Source organism: Barbus barbus (assembly GCF_936440315.1).
Source record: "Barbus barbus genome assembly, chromosome: 2".
Taxonomy (NCBI): domain Eukaryota; kingdom Metazoa; phylum Chordata; class Actinopteri; order Cypriniformes; family Cyprinidae; genus Barbus; species Barbus barbus.
In genome coordinates, this window is record NC_136730.1 from 9,351,051 (window position 1) to 9,359,955 (window position 8,905).

General features: G+C 37.8%; 1 pseudogene across 1 annotated transcript; it reads left to right on the forward strand.

The window, feature by feature from the left end:
* The first annotated feature begins 2,118 nt into the window (after nt 1–2,118).
* LOC306881029 lies at nt 2,119–4,090 on the forward strand (annotated as a pseudogene). The gene is made up of 6 exons (XR_013785785.1): nt 2,119–2,164; nt 2,243–2,585; nt 2,688–3,041; nt 3,144–3,260; nt 3,391–3,425; nt 3,739–4,090. The product of XR_013785785.1 is annotated as an uncharacterized misc_RNA (transcript).
* Nucleotides 4,091–8,905: the final 4,815 nt, after the last annotated feature.

Here is an 8,905-nt window from a genome sequence, read left to right on the forward strand (position 1 = left end):
ACCGCCGTTTGAAACCGAAAGGGTTCTTTGACTCATGGTCTTATATACTGTAATAATTAGTATAAACCAATGCTGCAACAATATTTATCAGGCTCAGCTTTTACACCTTGAGAGCCCACTTTACACCTTAGAGCTGGGGTCGGGCCTGCTGATGTACTTGAGAACATGTGTGGCTTTTATACTGCAACCATCCTTCAGATACACATAATGGACCTGGCCAGGTCATAGACTGTCAAAAGGCTATTTAATTTAGAGATATGATTACTAAGAACATTCTACATTTAATCCATTAAATATATCTGAAAATGTGAATTCGGTGAAATGCTTCCATGCCATTTAGCTTCAGGTGAATGGCTCGAAATAAACTGAATGCCCCTGAGCAAAAAGTCACAGTGACAGTCAATGAACTAAAAAAATAGTTCTTAGAAACTATTCTATGAAAACATATTTGGACTAGAAGTACATAAATGAAATAAATATTGGATTAGTATGATCACAAACTTTATTTGAAACAACAAAAATGTATAAGATAATTATAATCACATTAATATGTTACATATTCAAAGATTTAGAAATGTGTATTTAATGATGTTGTAGATTGCCCTTTCATACAAATGTGGCAAAAATGGCAGTGAGCCTTGAGCCTTTCCATTTGATTTATCTGTCGGAAAATATGTTAATAGATTTGAACTATACTTAGCATGAAATGAATGTATTTTAAATATATTGCTTTTTTACAAGGGTCTGTCAGTGTATCCTAATTAGAACAAGTGTTGATTCTATTAATCCATTAATGTTTAAGTGTGTGCCTCGACAGATTTTCTCGCACAGAGAGAGGAATTTCTTTAGCGAGTTTTGTTTGTGCGGTCGAATATCTGGGGAATAGACATCTGTAGGATTTTTTTCCCCTCTCTCTGTTTTCATAAATGTAACTATATTAATTGCTGTTTGGCTTTACACTGTGTTTGATCCCAAATATTTCTGTATGTGTTGTGTTAAATTAGCATCTTGCTGTTAATTTTATGTATAATAATTCCCTATAGGAATTACATGAATCGGTTCACACTGTAACAAGCCATACACTTCTACTACTCAGCTGATATGCCCATTTTGAGATTATTGTCCAATCAGAAGTGGTGGTTTACTTTACTGGCACTCCTGCACAGTTATTTGCAGTGTGTTTTAAGATACTGTTGTGTTGGATAATAAAGTAAAATATTCTCTCTGCATTGAAGCCAAAAAGTTCAGTTTTGTGTCAAATCCTTGAATTTTTCTCCAAAGGCCAGGTCAGATCTAAGGAAGGTAGTATGCATCCAACAAACTATTGTTGATACTTTTAAATAATATTAATATTTAAATACTTTTAAATGATAGTATTTAATACAAAACTGCATAATGCAAAAGTTGCACAATTAAACCATACAAAACTGAAATTATGATATAATACATCATACTGAACACACTAAGTGGATCTTATTGCCAGCTGACATTATTTCGGATTGTGTTTCTCATGTCTTCAGTATACTGGTCAGTAAAGAAACTATTAAGAAAATTTCGTTCTGCCCCTTTTTTAAAGCAACCAATCAAGCTTCATAATTTGAGTGTTTGATCTTTGAACACTGCTGTGTATAAAAGAGGAAGCAGCCTAAAATAAGACATACTAACAAATTGAAACTTTCATCCACATAACCAGGGCCCTTTAGTTCTTTTAATTTGCTGTATGAATCTGAGCTTAATACATACTGTATACTATATTAATATGTCTACTAGATGTGTTTTACTTCTGTGACCCTCAATCGTTATTGGGAGGACTGTAATGTCAAATCTTTCTATTAAGGTTGTAAGTAATCCCTTTAAACATTTAAGATCTTTACCTAATTAATGATAGCAAAACTAGGTATACCTGTATTTTTTTTTCATTTTTCCTTTATTGTATTATTTTATTTAAAACATTAATGAGTTCTTTTATCTTAGTTTTGGATGTTAACAGGGTCAGTATGCTTAAATTGTTAGTGATCTAAAAGTCATTCATTTTGTCCATTTAAACATGTTTGCATGCTTCGGACTTCTTTATAAACAAGTTTATTTCTCTTATATAATAAGTACAGGTGCTACAAAATGAAGTTCAGAGTTTTGTCTACCCTTTTTCTCCTTACATTTGCAAGTATGTTTAAAATTGTGTTTTGATTGACCATTTTATTTCATATTTCTGCTTGTTACCATATTGCTTTTTTGTTTTTAGATGGAACATGGGAAAGTGATCATTTTATTCACCAAGATCCTTTGCTAGTTGCTGAGCTTGGAAGCAGTGTGATTATACCCTGCTCTCACTCAGACGACTTTATAAATACTGTTTCATGGTATAAACATTCTGTTGGGAAGAAACCACTTCTCATAGCATATTCAGAACATGGCTCTGGAAGTGTTACATATCAAAATGTCTTTAACAATACAAATCGATACTTTATCAGAACTGGTATTAATTTGACCATCATACACTTGCAAGAATATGATTTTTGCAACCTACTATTGTGCTGTGAGTTTCTTGAACATTATTACATTTGGAGAAGGGACGATTCTTCTACGTAAAGGGGAGTTCATGACTATATCTGAGATTTACCCTCAATTTGACTGCACATATGCGTGTGTTGTTTTAATGTATTTACAGAGTGTTACATTTCTTTCAGAGAGTGATGGGATAAGAAGGACCACGGTTCTCCAGCAGCCTGTGTCTGACAGACTTCATCCAGGAGATTCAGTGAATCTGCAGTGTTCGGTCATCAGTCAGATCTGTGCTGGAGAATACAGCGTCTACTGGTTCAGACATTCATCAGGACAACCTGATCCAGGAATCATTTACACTCATGATAACAGCAGTGATCAGTGTTTGAAGAGATCAGAGAACGGCTCTCCTACCCAGAGCTGTGTCTACAGTCTCCCTCAGACTGAACTCACAACATCTGATGCTGGAATTTATTACTGTGCTGTTGCCACATGTGGGAAGATACACTTGGGAAATGGAACTAAGTTGAATATTGAAGGTACAGATATATTTGATTTTGATACAGAATATATAGCACCACACTATCTTCAGTCGACAATTTGACTTATTTCTTTGCATTTATGGTCTGTTACCATTACAGCATCTTTGACTTTGACTTCTTGGAATCCAGTTGTTATAACCCTCTTCACAATAAGCATAATATCCATTATTGTGAACATATTTCTGGTGAGACGGATTCACAAGAATCACAAAAAAGGTACAAAAAATATATTAACATAAGCTTATGGTAAAATTATATGATGTACTAATATTAAACAGCAAATTGCTATTTTTGAAATTCGGATGTTTAATTAAAATATATATATTTTTCAAATTATTATCCAAAGAATCTTCAAAACAACCCAGAAATCAAGGGAATCAGGTAATCCATTTTTATTTGCACTTCATAGAAAAGAGTTTGGGTGTTTTATAAAAGCACATTAGCCTACATAACTGCTGACAACTCATAGTAATGATAAATTTTGACTTCAGAAAAACAATTATATGTGGATCAATGTCAAAATTTAGCAACTAGATTAAAGCTTGTTTTCTCAAAGTTTTGTCTTAAACCATTTCCTATGTATAGTACATGTGTAGTTTCTGTAGGCTACAGTACATTTATACCAATTCATAAAATGTGTGGTTTTTCAGTGATGTAGTTTGATGTGTGTGTGTGTGTGTGTTTTCCTCTGCAGGAAACAGATGCCTTAAATTATATAGCCCTGAGTTTTCCCAAAAGGCTTACAACCTCAAAAAGATCTTCAGGGAAAACCAGTCAAGAAGAAACTGTTTATTCACAGATCACAAAGCAATAGTTCAGATAATTATTAATACTATTGTTGTTGTTGTTAACATAGTTTTTGTAGTAGATGTTAATTTCACCAATCTGGACATTATAGGATATAGAATAGAATACTACTTTATTGTGACTGAGCAAATGTACAACAACATGTAGTGCTTCTCCTCAGACGTACATCTGAATTTATTTTTTTTTAATTTATGAATATGAACAGGATAAATATAATAAAAATACTTTCCACAACTTCCACACCTTCGTTTCAGTCAATCATGTGGGGAAAAACTGTTGGGTTGATAGATTGTTCACATTAAAGTTGAGCGGTAACTTCATCCGGTTGATTACCGACAATTGCTGGACCAGCTGATACATGAGATTGTAAAACTGCCAACAGTTCCAAAACACATGCTTCCTTGATTTATTGCTTCATTATTTATTTATTGATATTTTTATTTTTGAGCTAGAGCTAGCTAAACAGAGTTTAGCCACTAACCAGTCGCATTTTTTTCCAAATTAAAATGATTTATGCAAATAGCATTGATACAGCAATATGATGAACACAATGACACAATGGATTATTCCAATACACAGAGGACAATGATAAAACCTGAAAATGGACAGAAAGCTAACTATGCTTAATGCCTCGCACTTAACTGTGTTAAACCGAAGTGTCATTTGAGTATAGTGTTTGTTAAATTGAAAGTAATAGCCTGTGAATGATATGGGGTTTATGGAACATATTTACAGTATATTTACAGTGTCTGCTGGATCAAACATGCATCAGAATATACTGATCCAGGAATCATTTACAGCCATGATAACAGGAGCATTTTTACGCAGCATATATATATATATTTTGGAAGTATGGAAAACACAGCTGATTGTGAGGTTCATCTACTGGTTGCCATTATGTACATCATGCAGTTTAGAAAACTAGAGCTGTAACATGCTATGTAACAGCTTCAGTCTGATATTACAGCTACTGTATTTGTATCTTTCAATTGTTCGCTAATTAAAAGATCTATTTCCTTGACTTAGATCATTTCTGAATGTCAGATAATTATTAATTACAATAAGTATTATATCACAGGAACACTCATCAGATCATCTTGCATTCTGTGATAAGGAAATCAAAATATATTTTTTTGTATTTTCCCTTTGTAGTCTGAAGACACAGCAGACATAAATTATGCAGCTCTTTATTTTACTAAATAAATAAATTAAATTATATAAAATAAAATAATAACCACCAAATATGCTCAAAATGAGCTCTACTGTTTACACAGATTATTTACAAATGATGGTGATGATTCAAAGCTTTGTATAGCAAGCAAATTGATGTGTACTGTACACTGCATTGTCATATTGCTTTAAGAATATGCTTGAATTTTTATAATTGTTTAAATGAATAATGAAAATCATTTTTATTATATATATGTATATATATATATATTGTGGCGGGAGGAGCCAACGACAGACACAGTGGGCGTGGCGTCAAGCCTCGGAGAGGTTTTTATTAAACAAAATATTAAAATAAAGTGTCCAAAGGGGGAAAAGTGTCCAAAATAAACAGGGATCTGGTGTCCTCGTTGTGCTGCGGGGCTCGTGAAGGAAGGCAGTGTTCAGGAGGGAAGGGTCCAGGTAAGGGGCGGAGTCCGGCGGCCGCACACGCTCCCGTCTGGAGGTCCCGGGGCGCGGGTGACGGCGGCTTCTGTGGCGGCTTCGTCCAACTCCTTCATCCCCGGGTGCTCGACGGGATTCCACGGCCCGGCGTCCTGGCCCGACGGCCGTATCGCGGGTGCGGTGTCGGCCGGACTGCGGGTCCGGCCGCTCGCGTCTCTGGCGGCGGCGGGTAGTTCCCTCTACGCTCCCTTTCCTGGACCCACGAGGACACCAGCGTGCATGCACGGGGAAGAGACCGGTCTCCCGAGGAGAGGCGCGCTCGGCGTTTAAACGGCGGCGGTGATGAGGCTCTACTCACGTCAGGTGCGCCTCATCACACGCCGCCAGCCCTGGCTGTTTCAGCGCCCCTCCTCTCTCACACACCCACTCCCGTCGGGAGCCTGGTGAAGGGCGGCGAATACGGGACGGGGTGGTGATGATAGACAGGGGGGAGGCAGCCGACTCGTCACAATATATATATGATACATTTTATTTTTTAAAGCACTTTACATTTTGAAAAAAATCTCAAAGTGCTACAAAAGTATCATAATAAAATAAAACAGTTTAAGCAATTAAGAAACTCAGTTATAAACAACTACCAACTGAGAGCAACACAAGTTAAGCACTAAAAGAAACATAAAACTTGAAAGTTTTTTTCAAAACCATCAGTCATTTGTGAAGCCCTCAGATGTTCAGGAAGGGACATTGAAGGACTTTTTAAAAAGGTACATTTTTAAACCCTTTTTAAAACCATCAGTCGTTTGTGGAGCCCTCGGATGTTCAGGGAGGGCATTCCACAGGCGAGGGACAGCACAGAAGGCTATGTCCCCAATTGTGCGGGTCTTGGTCCTTGGAGGAAGGAGTCGGTGAGTGTTTGTGGAACGGAGAGAACATGCTGCGATCTGTGGAGTAAGGAGTTCTTTAAGGTAGGAGGGGGCATTTCCATGGATACACTGATGTGTGAGGAGAAAGACTTTATATTCGATCTGGGCAGAAATGGGAAGCCAATGTAGAGATTGAAGAATTGGAGTGATGTGTTCGTATTTACGAACTTTAACCTGATGACTTTACCAAGAGGGAGCATGTAGAGAATAAATAAAATAGGTCCGAGAACTGACCCTTGTGGAACCCCGCAATCAACAGCATATGAAAGGGACCTTGAGCTTCCCATCGCCACAGATTCAGATCTGTCTGTGAGGTATGACTCAAACCAGCGCAGAACAGTATTATTAAGTCCAATAGAATGGTATAGCCGGTTGAGAAGTATACCATGGTCAACGGTGTCGAACGCTGCAGAAAGGTCCAAAAGGACAAGGAGGGATGGTGAACCAGCATCAGCTGTCATCAGCAGGTCGTTTGTAACTCTCACAAAGGCTGTTCCCATGCAATGGGCGGAGTGGAAACCAGACTGAAAGTTTTAAAAAATCTTGTTGTATTTGAGATGGTCCTGAAGGTGCCTGGCAACAACTTTCTCCAGAACCTTGGAAAGAAATGGCAGGTTGGATATGGGCCTATAATTAGCAAGGGTTTGAGGATTAAGGGTAGGTTTCTTGAGTAGTGGTCTGATTATTGCCATTTTTAAGGCAGATGGTACATGACCAGATTGAAGAGATTAGTTTATTATCATGGTGATGAGGGGACAGATGGCAGAAATATTTGCTTTCACCAAAGCTGTAGGAAAGGGGTCGAGGGCACAGGAGGAGGATCCCATCCCCCTGATAGTATCTTCAACCTCAAGTTGAGTGACTTCTGGAAAACAGCAGAGCAGCCTCGAAATGCCAGACTGCAGATCAGCAGCTGGGACAGACGAGGAGGAAGGGACAGAAAGGGAGGAGCGAATTTTGGCAATTTTTGTTCTAAAAAAGGTCATAAAATTATTACATTGTTCTTCCGTGGCTCCTGTGAGTGGAGCAACTTGAGGTTTAAGGAGATGATTTATAGTGGAGAACAACCGTTTAGAATTGCCAGGACTATTTTGAATAATATTTGAATAGTACTGTGACTGTGCTTCTTTGATGGACTTTGAATAAGCTTTTTGGTGGTCCCGATAAGCCAATTTATAAACAGTAAGTCCAGAGGCTTTGTACCGCCGCTGAAGGCGTGACCAGCCGCCTTCAATTTCCGTAGGTCACTTGTGAACCAAGGAGCTGAACGGGAAAACATAACTGTTCTGACTTTGATGGGTGCATGGAAATCCAAAATACTGCTCAATGTCTTATTGTAAAATTCCACAGATTCAGTGGCCGATGAGAAATCTGCAGAATGAAGATATTGAAGTCTTGTGGTCAGGTCTTCTACTTTTATGTTCTTCAGGTTTCTGAAACGTATTTCATGTTTGTTCTTTTTTTTTTTTTTTTTTCAGTGTTGCATGCACTTTATTAAACTGGCTAAACGAACTGCTATCAATAACGTGCACAAAGGCTGCACCTGGTAGCCATGGCATCTGGCATGGCATTTTCACATCCATTAATAATATAATTTCATGTTTGTTCTTGATATAGGAAGACAATAAAGGAATCTCCACAGAGATGACCTTATGGTCAGATACACCAAGATCATACACAAATGGTGCACTTAGGGGAGCAGACTCAGTAATGACCAGATCAAGAGTGTTCCCCTTGGTGTGTGTGGGAACATCAACATATTGTCTGAGGTTTAAGCAGTCCAGTAACTGCAAGAATTCTGTAGCAAAATGGCAAGAGGGGTTGTTAAGTAAATTGTACAACTCTTAAATGAAACATTAATGTTGCATTAATTCTTCAGATATTAAAAGCAGGGAATGTGTCGTATCAGCTATAACCATTACTTCTGTATTCTGAATCTTGCATTGGATGGTGACACACACAAACCAGGATGAAGATGAGGGAGCTGACTTTGAGAGAAAAGCAAGCAATTTGAATGCTAAAAGAAAAGAGGAAGTCAATTAGAGGTATAGCAAAAACAAAGGGCATGGAGAAAACCACCAGCGACACCAGCAACCAGCAACTACCTGATCGGCTGAGAAAACAACATTAGTTGATGACAGACAAATAATAAAAGCTGTGAAAATGAACCATAAAAGATGTGTCTATAAAATCACCAACATCTTCCAGAAAGCTGGGGTGATGCTCTGACAATCTACTGTCCTCAGGAGACTTTGACACAGAATTACAGATGCTACACAGCAAGATGCAAACCTCTGACCAGCACCAAAAATAGAAAGGCAAGATTAGAGTTTGCAAAAAAGCACAAAGGGCCAGAAGAGTTTTGGAACTGTGTTTATGATAATTTTTGATGAGACAAAGATGAACCTTTATCTAAGTGATGGGAAAGCAAAAATGTGGAGAAAGAAAGGGAACTGCAAATGATCCCAAGCATACAGCCTCATCTGTAAAGCATGGTGGAGGTGGTGTCATGGCATGAGC